Below are 21,567 nucleotides of genomic sequence, written 5' to 3' on the forward strand. Positions count from 1 at the left end.
TGATGTAGCCCTAAGCAGAGACAGGCACAAATCACTTTCATGAAAGGGGTTGCCAAGCTTCGAAAAAACTACGAGTTTAATGAAATCTCATGACACATGTTTTCACCCAATCTTGATGACACTTTCAGGTAACGATCAGACCCCAATCCCACTTCGCTCACAAAATTTCATTCTTCTAGGTTAAACCGTTCGTTTGCAGTAAGTTGTAGAGTTCCAACTACATTTATCCATATAGGAAATAACTCAGTGAAACCTAAAAATTAAAACTGTTACTGCAAATGAACAGTTTAAACTAGAAGAAAGAAATTTGGTGAGCCAAGTGGGATTGGGGTACTGATCATTACCTGAAAGTGTCATCAAGATTGGGTGAAAAAATGTGTGCTGATATTTCAGGAAACTCGTAGTTTTTTGGAACTTTGTCAACCCCTTTCCATGAAAGTGATTTGCGCCTGTCTCTGCTTAGTGCTACATCAATAGGAAATAAACCATAGAGATAGAACTTGGAACTACTTTATTGTGTAAAGTTTCAAATAGCTAGCCCAAACCGTGTTTGATTTCGAGTTCCAACTACATGTATCCATATAGGAGAAAACAGAGTGAAACCTAAAAATTTAAACTGTTTCTGCAAACGAACGGTTTAACCTAGAAGAACGAAATTTGGTGAGCCAAGTGGGATTGGGGTACTGATCATTACCTGAAAGTGTCATCAAGATTGGGTGAAAAAATTTGTGCTGAGATTTCAGGAAACTCGTAGTTTTTAGGAAGTTTGGCAACCCCTTTCCATGAAAGTGATTTGGGCTAGGCTCTGCTTAGTGCTACATCAACAGGAAACCAACCATAGTGATAGAACTTGGAACTACTTTATTGTGTCAAGTTTTAAAGTGCTAGCACAAACCGTGTTTGATTTAGAGTTCCAACTGCATGTATCCATATAGGAGAAAATAGAGTGAAACCTAAAAATTTAATCTGTTACTGCAAACGTACGGATTGACCTAGATGAATGAAATTTGGTGAGCCAAGTGGGATTGGAGTAGTTATCAGTACCTGAAAGTGTCATCAAGATTGGGTGAAAACATGTGTGCTGAGATTTCAGGAAACTCGTAGTTGTTTGGGAGCTTGGAGCCCCTTTCCATGAAAGTGATTTGGGCCAATCTCTGCTTAGGGCTACATAAATAGGAAACAAACCAGAGAGATAGAACTTGGAACTTCTTTATTGTGTCAAGTTTCAAAGAGCTAGCACAAATCGTGTTTGATTTAGACTTCCAACTACATGTATCCATATAGGAGAAAACAGAGTGAAACCTAAAAATTTAAACTGTTCCTGCAAATGAAGGGTTTAACCTAGGAGAACGAAATTTGGTGAGCCAAGTGGGACTGGGGTACTGATCATTACCTGAAAGTGTCATGAAAATTGGGTGAAAAAATGTGTGCTGATACTTCATTAAACTCGTAGTTGTTTGGAAGCTTGGCAACCCCTTTCCATGGAAGTGATTTGCGCCAGTCTCTGCTTAGGGCTACATCAATAGGAAACAAACCATAGAGATAGAACTTGGAACTACTTTATTGTGTCAAGTTTCAAAGAGCTAGCACAAACCGTGTTTGATTTTGAGTTCCAACTACTTTTATACATATAACAGTAAATAGAGTGAAACCTAAAAATTAAAACTGTTACTGCAAACGAACAGTTTAAACTAGAAGAACGAAATTTGGTGAGCCAAGTGGGATTGGGGTACTGATCATTACTTGAATGTGTCATCAAGATTGGGTGAAAAAATGTGTGCTGAGATTTCAGGAAACTCGTAATTTTTTGGAAGTTTGGCAACCCCTTTCCATGAAAGTGATTTGCGCCAGGCTCTGCTTAGTGCTACAGCAATAGGAAACAAACCATAGAGATAGAATTTGGAACTACATTATTGTGTCAAGTTTCAAAGAGCTAGCACAAATCGTGTTTGATTTAGACTGCCAACTACATGTATCCATATAGGAGAAAACAGAGTGAAACCTAAAAATTAAAACTGTTACTGCAAACGAATGGATTAACCTCGAAGAACGAAATTTGGTGAGCCAAGTGGGATTGGGGTACTTATCCTTACCTGAAAGTGTCATCAAGATTGGGTGAAAACATGTGTGCTATGATTTCAGGAAACACGTAGAGGTTTGGAAGCTAGGAACCTTTTTCCATGAAAGTGATTTGCACCAGACTCTGCTTAGGGCTACATCAATAGGAAACAAACCAGAGAGATAGAACTTGGAACTACATTATTGTGTCAAGTTTCAAAGAGCTAGCACAAACCGTGTTTCATTTAGACTTCCAAAAACAAGCATCCATATAGGAGAAAACAGAGTGAATCCTAAAAATTAAAACTGTTACTGCAAACGAACAGTTTAACCTAGAAGAACGAAATTTGGTGAGCCAAGTGGGATTGGGGTACTGATCGTTACCTGAAAGTGTCATGAAGATTGGGTGAAAAAATGTGTGCTGAGATTCCATTAAACTCGTAGTTTTTTGCAAGCTTGTCTATCCCTTTACATGAAAGTGATTTGCGCCAGTCTCTGCTTAGGCTACATCAATAGGAAACAATCCATAGAGATAGAACTTGGAACTACTTTATTGTGTCAAGTTTCAAAGAGCTAGCACAAACCGTGTTTGATTTAGTGTTCCAACTACTTGTATACATATAGCAGAAAACAGAGTGAAACCTAAAAATTAAAACTGTTACTGCAAACGAACGGTTTAACCTAGGAGAACGAAATTTGGTGAGCCAAGTGAAATTGGGGTACTTATCATTACCTGAAAGTGTCATCAAGATTGGGTGAAAATATGTGTGCTGATATCTCAGAAAACTCATAGTTTTTGGAAGCTAGGAACCCCTTTCCATGAAAGTGTTTCTCGCCAGTCACTGCTTAGGGCTACATCAATAGGAAACAAACCAGAGAGATAGAACTTGGAACTACTTTATTCTGTCAAGTTTCTAAGAGCTAGCACAAACTGTGTTTGACTTAGAGTTCCAAGTACATGTATCCTTACAGGAGAAAACAGAGTGAAACCTAAAAATTAAAACAGTTACTGCAAACCAACGGTTTAACCTAGAAGAACGAAATTTGGTGAGCCAAGTGGGATTGGGGTACTGATCACTACCTGAAAGTGTCATCAAGATTATGTGAAAAAATGTCTGCTGAGATTTCAGGAAACTCGTTTTTTGAAGGTTGGCAACCCCTTTCCATGAAAGTGATTTGCGGAAGTCTCTGCTTAGGGCTACATCAATAGGAAACAAACCATAGAGATAGAACTTGGAACTACATTATTGTGTCAAGTTTCAAAGAGCTAGCACAAACCGTGTTTTATTTAGACTTCCAAATACATGTATCCATATACTAGAAAACAGAGTGAAACCTAAAAATTAAAACTGTTACTGCAAACGAACGGTTTAACCTAGAAGAATGAAATTTGGTGAGCAAAGTGGAATTCGGGTACTGATCATTACCTGAAAGTGTCATCATGATTGGGTGAAAAAATGTGTGCTGAGATTTCAGGAACCTCGTAGTTTTTTGGAATCTTGTCAACCCCTTTCCATGAGAGTGATTAGCGCCAGTCTCTGCTTAGCGCTACATCAATAGGAAACAAAGCATAAAGATAGAACTAGGAACTACATTATTGTATCATGTTTCAAAGAGCTAGCACAAACCGTGTTTTATTTAGACTTCCAACTACATGTATTCATATTGGAGAAAACAGAGTGAAAGATAGAAATTAAAACTGTTACTGCAAACGAACGGTTTAACGTAGAAGAATGAAATTTGGTGAGCCAAGTGGGATTCGGGTACTGATCATTACCTGAAAGTGTCATCGAGATTGGGTGAAAAGATGTGTGTGAAGACTTCAGGAAACTCGTAGTTTTTTGGAGTCTTGGCAACCCCTTTCCATGAAAATTATTGCGCCAGTCTCTGCTTAGGGCTACATCAATAGGAAGCAAACCATAAAGATGGAACGTGGAACTACTTAATTGTGTCAAGTTTCAAAGAGCTAGCACAAACCGTGTTTGATTTAGACTTCCAAGAAAAAATCAAAACCATAGAGTGCCGGGGATCCCAAAAGCCAACGTTGTGACCCCGGAGATCCAGGCTGTCTGATACGCACGGCCTGCCCCGAGGCTACAGAAGGCGTGGTGCCGCAGAGAAGGGATTAACCAGTCAGCAGGGAATTAAGTGGCTGCGACACGGTGGTATCCCACGAGCCAAGCCCAAGCCCGTACTGACCCCGGGGCTGAGTTCGGGATTGCAGTCGGGGAAGGAAGCCGGTAAGGCCCCGCCCCCCACAAGGGACACTCCGCTAAGGCAAACAGCGGCCACCACCATAGAGAGCTGAAGTATCCACAGCCACTCTCCGACAGATTGCAGCAACAAAACAGGTGTGTGTGACCCAGCCCAGCCCCCATACTTAGGGGTATTTCGCATAAAATCTCTCCTAGACTTTCAGGGGGAGGCAGTATCAGAGTGAGCCTGCATAAAGACTAAAGGGGAGCTAGAGGCAGCTGACACTCAACCCCCCCTCCCATCAGCGGACAAAACAAAACCTGCCTAGCCAGCGCTGGGGGAGGGGCAAGCAGAAAAAATCAAAACCATAGAGTGCCGGGGATCCAAAAAGCCAACGGTGTGACCCCGGAGATCCAGGCTGTCTGATACGCGCGGCCTGCCCCGAGGCTACAGAAGGCGTGGCGCCACAGAGAAGGGGTTAACCAGTCAGCAGGGAATTAAGTGGCTGCGACACGGTGGTATCCCACCAGCCAAGCCCAAGCCCGCACTGACCCCCGGGCTGAGTTCGGGATTGCAGTCGGGGAAGGAAGTCGGTAAGGCCCCGCCCCCCACAAGGGACACTTCGCTAAGGCAAACAGCGGCCACCATCGTAGAGAGCTGAAGTATCCACCGCCACTCTCCGACAGATTGCAGCAACAAAACAGATTGCAACAAAACAGGCCCAGAGTACAGTTTGAACTGCCGAGAACCATCACTGAGGGGAAATCTGGTCTAGCAGGAGAACCCAAGCCTGGCAGGAGAGAACAGGAGACTAGAGGCAAGGCTCTCGTGACTGGGCAGGTTTAAACTGCAGGCCCGCCGGCGACAGTTCATCCACTGCCAGCGTAACTGGGTGGTAGGAGAGCGCCCTCCCGCTGGCGATGGATCACCTGCCCACGGCCTGAGATACTGGGCGGCGGGAGTCTGCCCGCCTGCCACGACCGGGTGCTGAAACCAAACAGAGACAGTCCAGTCACACCCCCCCATTAGGGCACCCCGGCAAGGAGACTGGGGCACGGCATAGCAGAGTAGTGTCGTCACTGGAGCTCGGACGTCAGAATTCCTTCCCAGCAGAATCCACGTTAGCAGGCATAGTTCAACAACACAAAGGAGAGATATCAGAGTAATACAGAAACAAAACAAATCTATAGAAGAGAGCAGACACACGACAATCAAAAAGAGCTGGAAAGTAATGTAGACAACATGAGAAAACAAGGGAAAAAAGGATTTCAAACAATGCAAGACAACTCAATTCTACAGGAGGACATAGAAACTTCAGAAACAGGGATATGGAAAGAACTCAAGGGATACCTAACTCGAATGGAAAGGAATATTAGAGAAGACATGAGACAGCAAGTCCAAGAAATAAAAGTATATTTTGAAAATGAATTAAACAAACAAATTCAAATGGCAAAGAACGAGATCTACCAGGAGATAGAGATCTTAAAAAAAAATCAAACAATAATCCTAGAATTGCAGGAAACTATAAACCAAATTAAAAACTCAAACGAGAATATTACAAATACACTTGATCAAGTAGAAGTCAGAACATCAGATAATGAAGACAAGGTTTATCAACTTGAAAAGAATATAGTCAACACAGAAAAGATGCTTAAATCCCACGAACAATCTATTCAAGAGTTATGGGATGTCATAAAAAAACCAAATCTGAGAGTCATAGGGATAGAAGAAGGCACAGAGTTTCAAACCAAAGGAATGGACAGCATATTAAATGAAATAATTCTAGAAAACTTCCCAGAGATGAAAGATGGAATGGATTGCCAAATCCTGGAAGCCTACAGGACCCCAAACATTCAAAACCATAATAGACCAACCCCAAGACATATAATTATGAAGATAGCCAACGTACAGAACAAGGAGAGAATATTAAAAGCTACAAGAGAAAAGAGGCAGATTACTTTCAGGGGTAAACCAATTAGGTTAACGACCGATTTCTCATCACAAACTTTGAAAGCGAGAAGATCCTGGAATAATGTATTTCAAACGCTGAAAAATAATGGATTCCAACCAAGAATACTATATCCAGCAAAATTGAGCTTCAAATTTGACAATGAAATTAAAATCTTTCATGATAAACAAAAGCTAAAAGAATTTGCAGCAAGAAAACCAGCTCTGCAAAGCATTTTGAACAAAACACTACAAGAAGAGGATTTGATAAATAGTGCCCAAAACTAACAGCAGGAGGTATCTCAGTAAAGGGGGAGGGAAACAACCAAAAAGCAAAACTAGCCAAACTAAAATAAATAAATAAAGAAGCATGACTGGAAATACAAATCATATCTCAATTGTAACCTTAAATGTTAATGGCCTAAATTCACCAATCAAGAGACATAGGCTAGTAACCTGGATCAAAAAAACAAATCCAACAATATGCTGCCTTCAGGAGACTCATATGATAGGAAAAGACATACACAGCCTGAAGGTAAAAGGTTGGGAAAAATCATACCACTCATATGGCCCTCGGAAGCAAGCAGGAGTGGCCATACTCATATCGAATAAAATCAACTTCAAACCTAAGTTAATCAAGAAGGATAAAGAAGGTCACTATATACTGTTAAAAGGAACCATCCACCAACAAGACATAACAATCATCAATTTGTATGCACCAAACAATGGAGCTGCAACGTTCATAAAACAAATTCTCCTCAAGTTCAAGAGTCAAATAGACCACAACACAATAATTATGGGTGACTTCAACACACCGCTCTCGCCATTAGACAGATACTCTAGACAAAAGCTGAATAAAGAAACTATAGAACTCAACAGCACAATCAATAACCTAGACTTAACCGACATATATAGAATATATCAACCATCATCAAGTGGATACACGTTCTTCTCAGCAGCACATGGATCCTACTCAAAGATAGACCATATATTATGCCATAAGGCAACTCTTAGTAATTATAAGGGCATGGAGATAATACCATGCACCATATCTGACCATAATGGAATGAAATTGGAAATCAATGATAAAAGAAGGAAGGAAAAATCCTACATCACATGGAAAATGAACAATATGTTATTGAATGATCAATGGGTTGTAGAAGACATAAAGGAGGAGTTGAAAAAATTCTTAGAGTCAAATGACAACACAGACACAACATACCAGAATCTATGGGACACAATGAAAGCAGTTTTAAGAGGGAAATTCATTTCTTGGAGTTCTTACCTCAAAAAAAGAAAAAACCAACAAATAAATGAACCCACACAACACCTCAAAAACCTAGAAAAGGAAGAGCAAAACAACAGCAAATGTAGTAGAAGACAAGAAATAATTAAAATTAGAGCAGAAATCAACGAAATTGAAACAAAAGAAACCATTGAAAAGATAGATAAAACTAAAAGTTGGTTCTTTGAAAAAATAAATAAGATAGACAAGCCCTTAGCCATGCTAACGAAAAGAAGAAGAGAGAGAACTCAAATTACTAACATACGGGATGAAAAAGGCAATATCACAACAGACACTACAGAAATACAGAAGATAATTAGAAAGTATTTTGAAAACCTATATTCCAATAAAATAGAAGATAATGAAGATATCGATAAATTTCTTAAGGCATATGATTTGCCCAGATTGAGACAGGAAGACACACACAATTTAAACAGACCAATAACAAAAGAAGAAATAGAAGACGCCATCAAAAGACTACCAACTAAGAAAAGCCCTGGACCAGATGGCTATACAGCGGAGTTCTACAAAACCTTCAAAGAAGAATTAATACCAATACTTTTCAAGCTATTTCAAGAAATAGAAAAAGAAGGAGCTCTTCCAAATTCATTCTATGAGGCCAACATCACTTTGATCCCAAAACCAGACAAAGATACTTCAAAGAAAGAAAACTACAGACCAATATCTCTAATGAACTTGGATGCAAAAATTCTCAATAAAATTCTGGCGAATCGAATACAAAAACATATCAGAAAACTTGTGCACCATGATCAAGTAGGATTCATTTCTGGGATGCAAGGATGGTTCAATATACGGAAATCAATAAATGCTATTCACCACATCAATAGACTTAAAGACAAGAACCACATGATCATCTCGATGGATGCAGAAAAAGCATTTGACAAAGTACAGCATCCCTTTATGTTCAAAATACTAGAAAAACTAGGGATAACAGGAACTTACCTCAACATTGTAAAAGCTATATACGCTAAACCTCAGGCTAGCATTATCCTAAATGGAGAAAAACTGAAGGAATTTCCTCTAAAATCTGGAACAAGACAGGGATGCTCTCTATCACCACTTCTATTCAATTTAGTTCTCGAAGTACTAGCCAGAGCAATTAGACAGACAAAAGAAATTAAAGGCATAAAAATAGGAAAAGAAGAAATTAAACTATCGCTATTTGCGGATGACATGATAATATACTTAACAGACCCAAAAGAGTCTACAAAGAAGCTGCTAGAGTTAATAAATGAATTCAGCAAAGTGGCAGGGTATAAAATCAACACGCATAAATCAATGGCATTCCTGTATATCAGCAACAAAACCTCTGAAATGGAAATAAGGAAAACCACTCCATTCACAATATCCTCAAAGAAAATAAGATACTTGGGAATCAACCTAACAAAAGAGGTGAAAGATTTATACAATGAAAACTACAGAACCATAAAGAGAGAGATAGAAGAAGATCTCAGAAGATGGAAAAATGTACCCTGTTCATGGATAGGCAGAACTAACATCATCAAAATGGCGATATTACCCAAACTTCTCTACAGGTTTAGTGCGATGCCAATCAAAATCCCAATGGAATTTCTTGTAGAAATAGACAAAGCAATCATGAAATTCATATGGAAAAACAAAAGACCCAGAATAGCAAAAGCAATTCTAAGCAGGAAGTGTGAATCTGGAGGCATAGCGATACCAGAGGTCAAACTGTACTACAAAGCAATAGTAACAAAAACAGCCTGGTACTGGTACCAAAACAGGTGGGTGGACCAATGGTACAGAATAGAAGACACAGAGACTAATCCACAAAGTTACAACTATCTTATATTTGATAAAGGGGCTAAAAGCATGCAATGGATGAAGGATAGTATCTTCAACAAATGGTGCTGGGAAAATTGGAAATCCATATGCAACAAAATGAAATTGAATCCCTTTCTCTCGCCATCCACAAAAATTAACTCAAAATGGATCAGGGAGCTAGGTATCAAATCAGAGACACTGCGTCTGATAGAAGAAAAAGTTGGCTACGATCTACAAATTGTGGGGTCAGGCTCCAAATTCCTTAATAGGACACCCATAGCCCAAGAGTTAACAACAAGAATAAACAAATGGGACTTACTTAAACTAAAAAGTTTTTTCTCAGCAAGAGAAACAATAAAAGAGGTAAATAGAGAGCCTACATCCTGGGAACAAATCTTTACCCCCCACACCTCCGATAGAGCCCTAATATCCAGAATGTACAAAGAACTCAAAAAATTAAACAATAAGATAACAAATAACCCAATTAACAAATGGGCCAAGGACCTCAACAGACACTTCTCAGAGGAGGACATACAATCAATCAACAAGTACATGAAAAAATGCTCACCATCTCTAGCAATCAGAGAAATGCAAATCAAAACCACCCTAAGATACCATCTCACTCCAGTAAGATTGGCAGCCATTATGAAGTCAAACAACAACAAGTGTTGGCGGGGATGTGGGGAAAAGGGTACACTTGTACACTGCTGGTGGGACTGCAAAATGGTGAGGCCAATTTGGAAAGCAGTATGGAGATTCCTGGGAAAGCTGGGAATGGAACCACCATTTGACCCAGCTATCGCACTTCTCGGACTATTCCCTGAGGACCTTAAAAGAGCGCACTATAGGGATACGGCTGCATCAATGATTATAGCGGCACAATTCACAATAGCTAGACTGTGGAATCAACCTAGATGCCCTTCAATTGATGAATGGATAAAAAAATGTGGCATCTATACACAAAGGAGTATTATGCAGCACTAAGAAATGACAAAATCATAGAATTTGCAGGGAAATGGATGGCATTAGAGCAGATTATGCTAAGCGAAGATAGCCAAGCCCTAAAAAACAAATGCCAAATGTCTGCTTTGATATAAAGAGAGCAACTAAGAACAGACCAGGAAGAAAGAGCATGAGGAAAAGACTACAGTAAACAAAGACGAATGGGGGGAGAGAAACGGAGAGAGAAGGGAAAGCATATGGAAATGGTAGGAGACCTTCAAGGATACATAAAATTATAAGAGGTTATGAGGGGCAAGGGGGAGGGAAAAAAAGGGAGAGAATTGAACAACAGCAGGGGAGGTAGAGAGGGAAGATGGGAGGGGAGGGGAGGGGAGGGGAGGGGGGATAGTAGGGGATAGGAAAGGTAGCAGAATACAACAGTCACTAATATGGCATTATGTAAAAATGTGAATATGTAACAGATGTGATTCTGCAATCTGTATTTGGGGTGAAAATGGGAGTTCAAAGCACAATTTGAGTCTAATGTATGAAAGATGATATATCATGAACTATGTAATGCGATAAATAATCAATAAAAAAAATTAAAAAAAAAACTGTTACTGCAAATGAACGGTTTAACCTAGAAGAACGAAATTTGGTGAGCCAAGTGGGATTAAGGTACTGATCATTACCTGAAAGTGTCATCAAGATTGGGTGAAAAAATGTGTACTGAGATATCAGGGAACTCGTAATTTTTTGGAAGCTTGGCAACCCCTTTCCATGAAAGTGATTTGCACCAGTCTCTAATTAGGGTTACATCAATAGGAAACAAACCATAGAGATAGAACGTGGAACTACTTTATTGTTTCAAGTTTCAAAGAGCTAGCACAAACCGTGTTTGATTTAGAGTTCCAATACATGTATCCATATAGGAGAAAGCAGAGTGAAACCTAAAAATTTAAACTGTTACTGCAAATGTACCGTTTAACCTAGAAGAATGAAATTTGGAGATCCAATTGTGATTTGGGTACTGTTTATTACCTGAAAGTATCATCAAGATTGGGTGAAAATATGTGTGCTGAGATTTTAGGAATCTCGTAGTTTTTTGGAAGCTTGGCAACCCCTTTCCATGAAAGTGATTTGCGCCAGTGTCTGCTTAGGGCTACATCAATAGGAAACAAACCATACAGATAGAACTTGGAACTACTTTGTTGTGTCAAGTTTCAAAGAGCTAGCACAAAGCATGTTTGATTTCGAATTCCAACTACATGTATCCATGTAGGAGAAAACAGATTGAAACCTAAAAATTAAAACTGTTACTGCAAACGAACGATTTAACCAAGAAGAACGAAATTTGGTGAGCCAAGTGGGATTGGGGTACTGATCATTTCTTGAAAGGATCATCAAGATTGGGTGAAAAAATGTGTGCTGAGATTTCAGGAAACTCGAATTTTTTTGGAAGCTTGGCAACTCCTTTAAATGAAAGTGATATGTGCCAGTCTCTGCTTACGGCTACATCAATTTGAAACAAACCATAGAGATAGAACTTGGAACTACTTTATTGTGTCAAGTTTCAAAGAGCTACAAAAAACCGTGTTTGATTTAGAGTTCCAACTACATGTATCCATATAGGAGAAAACAGAGTGAAATCTGAAAATTAAAACTGTTACTGCAGACAAACGGTTTAACCTAGAAAAATGAAATTCAGTGAGCCAAGTGGGATTGGGGTACGGATCATTACCTGAATGTGTCATTGAGATTAGGTGAAAAAATGTCTGTTGAGATATCAGGAAACTCGTAGTTTTTTGGAAGATTTGCAACCCCTTTAAATGAAAGTGATTTGTGCCAGTCTCTGCTTAGGGCTACATCAATTTGAAAGAAACCATAGAGAGAGAACTTGGAACTACATTATTGTGTCAAGTTTCAAAGAGGTAGCACAAGCCGTGTTTGATTTAGACTTCCAACTACATGTATCCGTATAGGAGAAAACAGAGTGAAAACTAAAAATTAAAAGTGTTACTGCAAATGAACGGTTTAACCTAGAAGAACTAAATTTGGTGAGACAAGTGGGATTGGTCTACTGATCATTACCTGAAAGTGTCATCAAGATTGGGTGAAAAAATGTGTGCTGATATTTCAGGAAACTCGTATTTTTTTGGAAGTTTGGCAACCCCTTTACATGAAAGTTATTTGCGCCAGTCTCTGCTTAGGGCTACAACAATAGGAAACAAACCACAGAGATAGAACATGGAACTTCTTTATTGTGTCAAGTTTCAAAGACCTAGCACAAACCGTGTTTAATTTAGAGTTCCAACTACATGTATCCATATAGGAGAAAACAGGGTGAAACCTAAAAATTAAAACTGTTACTGCAAAAGAACGGTTTAACCTAGAAGAACGAAATTTGGTGAGCCAGGTGGGATTGGGGTACTGATCATTACCTGAAAGTGTCATCAAGTTTGGGTGAAAAAAATGTGTGCTGAGATTTCAGGAAACTCGTAGTTTTTGGAAGCTTGGCAACCCGTTTCCATGAAAGTGATATGTGCCAGTCACCTCTTAGGGCTTCATCAATAGGAAACAAACCATACAGATAGAACATGGAACTACTTTATTGTGTCAAGTTTCAAAGAGCTAGCACAAACCGTGTTTGCTTTAGACTTCCAACTACATGTATCCATATAGGAGAAAACAGAGTGAAACCTAAAGATTAAAAATGTTACTGCAAACGAACGGTTTAAGCTCGAAGAATGAATTTTGGTGAGCCAAGTGGGATTGGGGTACTGATCATTACCTGAAAGTGTCATCAAGATTGGCTGAGAAAATGTGTGCTGAGATTTCAGGAAACTCGTAGTTTTTTGGAAGCTTGGCAACCCCTTTCCATGAAAGTGATTTGCGCCAGTCTCTGCTTAGGGCTACATCAATAGGAAAGAAACCATAGAGATAGAACTTGGAACTACTTTATTGTGTCAAGTTTCAAAGAGTTAGCAGAAACCGTGTTTGATTTAGACTTCCAACTGCATGTATCCATATAGGAGAAAACAGAGTGAAACCTAAATATTAAAACTGTTACTGCAAACGAATAGTTTAACCTAGAAGAGGGAAATTCGGTTAGCCAAGTGGGATTGGGGTACTAATCATTACCTGAAAGTGTCATCAAGATTGGGTGAAAAAATGTGTGCTGGGATTTCAGAAAACTCGTAGTTTTTTGGATGCTTGGCAACCCTTTTCTATGAAATTGATTTGCACCAGTCTCTGCATACGGGTACATCAATAGAAAATAAACCATAGAGATAGAACTTGGAGCTACTTTATTGTGTCAAGTTTCAAAGAGCTAGCACAAACCGTGTTTGATTTCAAATTCCAACTACATGTATCCATATAGGAGAAACCAGAGTGAAACCTAAAAATTAAAACTGTTACTGCAAACGAATGATTAAAACCAAGAAGAACGAAATTTGGTTAGCCAAGCGGGATTGGGGTACTGATCATTACTTGAAAGGATCATCAAGATTGGTTGAAAAAATGTGTGCTGAGATTTCAGGAAACTCGTATTTTTTTTGGAAGCTTGGCAACCCCTTTCCATGAAAGTGATTTGCACCGGTCTCTAATTAGGGTTACATCAATAGGAAACAAACCATAGAGATAGAACTTGGAACTACTTTGTTGTGTCAAGTTTCAAAGAGCTAGCACAAACCGTGTTTGATTTAGAGTTCCAACTACATGTATCCATATAGGAGAAAGCAGAGTGAAACCTAAAAATTTAAACTGTTACTGCAAATGTACCGTTTAACCTAGAAGAATGAAGTGTGGAGATCCAATTGTGATTTGGGTACTGATTATTACCTGAAAGTATCATCAAGATTGGGTGAAAATATGTGTGCTGAGATTGCAGGAATCTCGTAGTTTTTTGGAAGCTTGGCAACCCCTTTACATGAAAGTGATTTGCGCCAGTCTCTGCTTAGGGGTAGATTAATAGGAAACAGACCATAGAGATATAACTTGGAATTACTTTATTGTGTCAAGTTTCAAAGAGCTAGCACAAACCATGTTTGAATTAGAGTTCCAACTACATGTATCGATATAGGAGAAAACAGAGTGAAACCTGAAAATTAAAACAGTTACTGCAGACAAACGGTTTAACCTAGAAAAATGAAATTTAGTGATCCAAGTGGGATTGGGATACTGATCATTACCTGAATGTGTCATTGAGATTGGGTGAAAAAATGTCTGTTGTGATATCAGGAAACCCGTAGTTTTTTGCAAGCTTGGCAAACCCTTTCCATGAAAGTAATTTGCGCCAGTCTCTGCTTAGGGCTACATCAATAGGAAACAAACCATAGAGATAGAACTTGGAACTACTTTGTTGTGTCAAGTTTCAAAGAGCTAGCATAAACCGTGTTTGATTTAGAGTTCCAACTACATGTATCCATATAGGAGAAAACAGAGTGAAACGTAAAAATTAATACTGTTACTGCAAACGAACGGTTTAACCAAGAAGAACGAATTTTGGTGAGCCAGCTGGGATTTGGGTAGTGATCATTACCTGAAAGTATCATCAAGATTGGGTGAAAATATGTGTGCTGAGATTTCAGGAATCTTGTATTTTTTTGGAAGCTTGGCAACCCCTTTCCATGAAACTGATTTGTGCCAGTCTCTGCTTAGGGCTACATCAATAGGAAACAAACCATAGAGGTAACACTTGGAACTACTTTATTTTGACAAGTTTCAAAGAGCTAGCACAAACCGTGGTTGATTTAGAGTTCCAAATACATGTATCCATATAGGAGAAAACAGAGTGAAACCTGAAAATTAAAACTGTTACTGCAAATGAACTGTGTAACCTAGAAGAACGAAATTTGGTGAACCACGTGGGATTGGGGACCTGATCATTACCTGAAAGTGTCATCCAGATTGGGTGAAAAAATGTGTGCTGAGATTTCAGGAAACTCGTAGTTGTTTGGAAGCTTGGCAACCACTTTCCATGAAAGTGATTTGTGCCAGTTTCTGCTTAGGGCTACATCAATAGGAAACAAACCATAGAGATAGAAGTTGGAACTACATTATTGTTTCAAATGTCAAAGAGCTAGCACAAACCGTGTTTGATTTAGAGTTCCAACTACAGGTATCCATATAGGAGAAAACTCAGTGAATCCTAAAAATTAAAACTGTTACTGCAAACGAACGGTTTAAACTAGAAGAACGAAATTTGGTGAGCCATGTGGGATTGGGGTACTGATCATTACCTGAAAGTGTCATCAAGATTGGGTGAAAAAATGTGTGCTGAGATTTCAGGAAACTCCTAGTTTTTTGGAAGCATGGCAACCCCTTTCCATGAAAGTGATTTGCGCCAGTCTCTGCTTAGGGCTACATCAATAGGAAACAAACCATAGAGATAAAACTTGGAACTACTTTATTGTGTCAAGTTTCAAAGAGCTAGCACAAACCGTGTTTGACTTAGAGTTCCAACTACATTTCTCCATATAGGAGAAAACAGAGTGAAACCTAAAAATTAAAACTGTTACTGCAAATGAACTGTTTAACCTAGAAGACGAAATTAGGTGAACCAAGTGGGATTGGGGACCTGATCATTACCTGAAAGTTTCATCCAAATTGGGTGAAAAAATGTGTGCTGAATTTTAGGAAACTAGTAGTTTTTTGGAAGCTTGGCAACCCCTTTCCATGAAAATGACTTGAACCAGTCTCTGCTTAGGGCTACATCAATAGGAAACAAACCATAGAGATAGAACTTGGAACTACTTTATTGTTTCAAATTTCAAAGAGCTAGCACAAACCGTGTTTGCTTTAGAGTTCCAACTACATGTGTCCATATAGGAGAAAACAGAGTGAAACCTAAAAATTAAAATTGTTACTACCAACGAACTGTTTAACATAGAAAAAAGAAATTTGGTTTGCCATGTAGGATTGGGGTACTGATCATTATCTGAAAGTGTCATCAAGCTTTGGTGAAAAAATGTGTGCTGCGATTTCAGGAAACTCGTGGTTTTTTGGAAGCTTAGCAACACTTTTCCATGAAAGTGATTTGTGCCAGTCTTTGCTTAGGGCAACATCATTATGACACAAACCAAAGAGATAGAACTTGGAACTACTTTATTGTGTCAAGTTTCAAAGAGCTAGCACAAACCGTGTTTGATTTAGAGTTCCAACTACATGTATCAATATAGGAGAAAACAGAGTGAAACCTAAAAATTAAAACTGTTACTGCAAACGAACGGTTTAACATAGAAGAACGAAATTTAGTGAGCCAAGTGGGATCGGGTTACTGATCATTACCTGCAAGTGTCATCAAGATTGGGTGAAAAAATGTGTGCTGATTTCAGGAAACTCGTATTTTTTGGAAGCTTGGCAAACCCTTTCCATGAAAGTGATTTGCGCCAGTCTCTGCTTAGGACTACATGAATAGGAAACAAACCATTGAGAAAAAACTTGGAACTACTATATTGTGTCAAGTTTCAAAGAGCTAGCACAAACTGTGTTTGCTTTAGAGTTCCAACTACATGTGTCCATATAGGAGAAAACAGAGTGAAACCTAAAAATTAAAATTGTTACTACCAACGAACTGTTTAACATAGAAAAAAGAAATTTGGTTTGCCATGTAGGATTGGGGTACTGATCATTATCTGAAAGTGTCATCAAGCTTTGGTGAAAAAATGTGTGCTGAGATTTCAGGAAACTCGTGGTTTTTTGGAAGCTTGGCAACCCCTTTCCATGAAAGTGATTTGTGCCAGTCTCTGCTTAGGGCAACATCATTATGACACAAACCAAAGAGATAGAACTTGGAACTACTTTATTGTGTCAAGTTTCAAAGAGCTAGCACAAACCGTGTTTGATTTAGAGTTCCAACTACATGTATCAATATAGGAGAAAACAGAGTGAAACCTAAAAATTAAAACTGTTACTGCAAACGAACGGTTTAACATAGAAGAACGAAATTTAGTGAGCCAAGTGGGATCGGGTTACTGATCATTACCTGCAAGTGTCATCAAGATTGGGTGAAAAAATGTGTGCTGATTTCAGGAAACTCGTAGTTTTTTGGAAGCTTGGCAACCCATTTCCATGAAAGTGATTTGGGCCAGTCTCTGCTTAGGGCTATATCAATAGGAAACAAACCATAGAGATAGAACTTGGACCTACTATATTGTGTCAAGTTTCAAAGAGCTAGCACAAGCCGTGTTTGATTTAGAGTCCCAACTTCATGTGTCCATATATTAGAAAACAGAGTGAAACCTAAAAATTAAAACTGTTACTACCAACGAACTGTTTAACATAGAAAAAAGAAATTTGGTTTGCCAAGTGGGATTGGGGTACTGATCATTATTTGAAAGTGTAATCAAGACTGGTGGAAAAATGTGTGCTGAGATTTCAGGTAACTCGTATTTTTTTGGAAGCTTGGCAACCCCTTTCCTTGAAAGTGATTTGCGCCAGTCTCTGCATAGGGCTACATCAATAGGAAATAAACCATAGAGATAGAAGTTGGAAATACTTTATTGTGTCAAGTTTCAAAGAGCTAGCACAAGCCGTATTTGATTTAGTGTACCTACTACATGTATCTATATAGGAGGAAACAGAGTGAAACCTAAATTTAAAACTGTTACTGCAAACGAACGGTTTAACATAGAAGAATGAAATTTGCTAAGCCAAGTGGGATTGGGGTACTGATCATTACCTGAAAGTGTCATGGAGATTGGGTGAAAAAATGTGTGCTGAGATTTCAGGAAACTCGTAGTTTTTTGGAATCTTGGCAATCCCTTCCCATGAAAGTGATTTGCGCCAGTCTCTGCATAGGGCTACATCAATAGGAAATAAACCAAGCATATAGAATTTGGAACTACTTTATTGTGTCAAGTTTCAAAGAGCTAGCACAAACCGTGTTGATTCAGAGATCCAACTACATGTATCCATATAGGAGAAAATAGAGTGAAAATAAATATTTCAACTGTTACTGCAAACGAACGGTTTAACCTAGAAGAACGAAATTTGGTGAGCCACGTGTGATTGGTGTACTGATCATTACCTAAAAGTGTCATCAAGATTGGGGGAAAAAATGTGTGCTGAGATTTCAGGAAACTCGTAGTTTTTTTTAAGCTTGGCAACTCCTTTCCATAAAGTGATTTGTGCGAGTCTCTGCTTAGGGCTACATCAATAGGAAACAAACCAGAGAGATAGAACTTTGAACTACTTTATTGTGTCAAGTTTCAAAGAGCTAGCACAAACCGTGTTTGATTTAGAGTTCCAACTACATGTATCCATATAGGAGAAAACAGAGTGAAACCTAAAAATTAAAACTGTTACTGCAAATGAATGGATTAACATTGAAGAATGAAATTTGCTGAGCCAAGTGGGATTGGGGTACTGATCATTACCTGAAAGTGTCATCGAGATTCGGTGAAAAAATGTGTGCTGAGATTTGAGGAAACTCGTAGTTTTTTGGAAACTTGGCAACCCCTTTCCATGAAAGTTATTCCTCCCATCTCTGCTTCGGGCTACATCAATAGGAAACAAACCGTACAGATAGAACTTGGATCTATTATATTGTGACAAGTTTCAAAGAGCTAGCACAAGCCGTGTTTGATTTTCAGTCAAAACTACATGTATCCATATAGGAGAAAACAGAGTGAAACCTAAATATTAAAACTGTTACTGCCAACGAACGGTTTAACCTAGAAGAACGAAATTTGGTGTGCCAAGTGGATTGGGGTACTGATCATTACCTGAAAGTGTCATCAAGATTGGGTGAAAAAATATGTGCCGAGATTTCAGGAAACTCATAGTTTTTGGAAGCTTAGCAACCCCTTTCCATTAAAGTGATTTGTGCCAGTCTCTGCTTAGGGCTACATCAATAGGACACAAACCATAGAGATAGAACTTGGAACTACTTTATTGTGTCAAGTTTCAAAGAGCTATCACAAACCGTGTTTGATTTAGAGTTCCAACTACATGTATCCTTGTAGTAGAAAACAGAGTGAAAATTAAAAATTACAACTGTTACTGCAAACGAACGGTTTAACCTAGAAGAACGAAATTTGGTGAGCCAAGTGTGATTGGGGTACTGATCATTACCTAAAAGTGTCATCAAGATTGGGTGAAAAAATGTGTGCTGAGATTTCAGGAAACTCATAGTTTTTGGAAGCTTGGCAACCCCTTTCCATGAAAGTGATTTGCGCCAGTCTCTGATTAGGGCTACATCAATAGGAAACAAACCATCGAGATAGAACTTGGAACTACTTTATTGTGTCAAGTTTCAAAGAGCTAGCACAAACCGTGTTTGATTTAGAGTTCCAAATACATGTATCCATATAGGAGAAAACTCAGTGAAACCTAAAAATTAAAACTGTTACTGCAAACGAACGGTTTAACCTAGAAGAAAGAAATTTGGTGAGCCAAGTGGGATCGGGTTACTGATCATTACCTTAAAGTGTCATCAAGTTTGGGTGAAAAAATGTCTGCTGAGATTTCAGGAAACTCGTAATTTTTTGGAAGCTTGTCAACCCCTTTCCATGAAAGTGGTTTTCGCCAGTCTCTGCTTAGGATTACATCAATAGGAAACAAACTATAGAGATAGAACTTTGCAGTACTTTATTGTGTCAAGTTTCAAAGAGCTAGCACAAACCGTGTTTATTTAGAGTTCCAACTACATGTGTCCATATAGCAGAAAACATAGTGAAACCTAAAATTTAAAACTGTTACTGCAAACGAAGGGTTTAACCTAGAAGAACGAAATTTGGTGAGCCAAGTGGGATTGGGGTACTGATCATTACCTGAAAGTGTCATCGAGATTGGGTGAAAAAGTGTGTACTCAGATTTCAGGAAACTCGTAGTTTTTTGGAAGCTTGGCAACCCCTTTCCATGAAAGTGATTTGCGCCAGTCTCTGCTTAGGGCTACATCAATAGGAAACAAACCATAGAGATAGAACTTGGAACTACTTTATTGTGTCAAGTTTCAAAGAGCTAGCACAAACCGTGTTTGATTTAGAGTTCCAACTACATGTATCCATATACGAGAAAACAGAGTGAAACCTAAAAATTAAAACTGTTACTGCAAAGGAACGGTTTAACCTAGAAGAACGAAATTTGGTGAGCCAAGAGGGATTGCTGTACTGATCATTACCTGAAAGTGTCATCAAATTGGGTGAAAAAATGTGTGCTGATATTTCAGGAAACTCGTAGTTTTTTGGAAGCTTGGCAACCCCTTTCCATGAAAGTGATTTGCGCCAGTCTCTCTTAGGGCTACATCAATAGGAAACAAACTATAGAGATACAACTTCGAACTACTTTATTGTGTCAAGTTTCAAAGAGCTAGTACAAACCGTGTTTATTTAGAGTTCCAACTACATATATATATAGCAGAAAACAGAGTGAAACCTAAAAATTACAAGTGTTACTGCAAACGAACGGTTTAACCTAGAACAACGAAATTTGGTGAGCCAAATGGGATTGATGTACTGATCATTACCTGAAAGTGTCATCGAGATTGGGTGAGAAAATGTGTACTCAGATTTCAGGAAACTCGTAGTTTTTTGAAAGCTTGGCAATCCCTTTCCATGAAAGTGATTTGAGCCAGTCTTCGCGTAGGGCTACATCAATAGGAAATAAACCATAGAGATAGAACTTGGAACTACTTTATTTTGTCAAGTTTCAGAGAGCTAGCACAAACCGTGTTTGATTTAGAGTCCCAACTACTTGTACCCATATAGGAGAAAACAGAGTGAAACCTGAAAATTAAAACTGTTACTGCAAGCGAATGGTTTAAACTAGAAGAACAAAATTTGGTGAGCGAACTGGGATTCGGGTACTGATCATTACCTGAAAGTGTCCTCGAGATTGGGTGAAAAAAATGTGTGCTGAGATTTCAGGAAACTCGTAGTTTTTTGGAAGCTTGGCGACCGCTTTCCATGAAAGTGATTTGCACCAGTCTCTGCTTAGGACTACATCAATAGGAAACAAACCATAGAGATAGAACGTGGAACTACTTTATTGTGTCAAGTTTCAAAGAGCTAGCACAAACCGTGTTGTATTTAGAGTTCCAAATACATGTATCCATATAGGAGAAAACAGAGTGAAACCTAAAAAGTAAAAGTGTTACTGCAAACGAACGGTTTAACCTAGAAGAACGAAATTTGGTGAGCCAAGTGGGATTGGCGTACTGATCATTACCTGAAAGTGTCATCAAGATTGGGTGAAAAAATGTGTGCCGAGATTTCAGGAAACTCGTAGTTTTTTGGTAGCTTGGCAACCTTTTTCCATGAAAGTGATTTGTGCCAGTCTCTGCTTAGGGCTACATCAATAGGAAACAAACCATAGAGATAGAACTTCGA

Source organism: Spermophilus citellus (genome assembly GCF_964194105.1).
Source record: "Spermophilus citellus genome assembly, chromosome: 9".
In the NCBI taxonomy this organism is placed as follows: domain Eukaryota; kingdom Metazoa; phylum Chordata; class Mammalia; order Rodentia; family Sciuridae; genus Spermophilus; species Spermophilus citellus.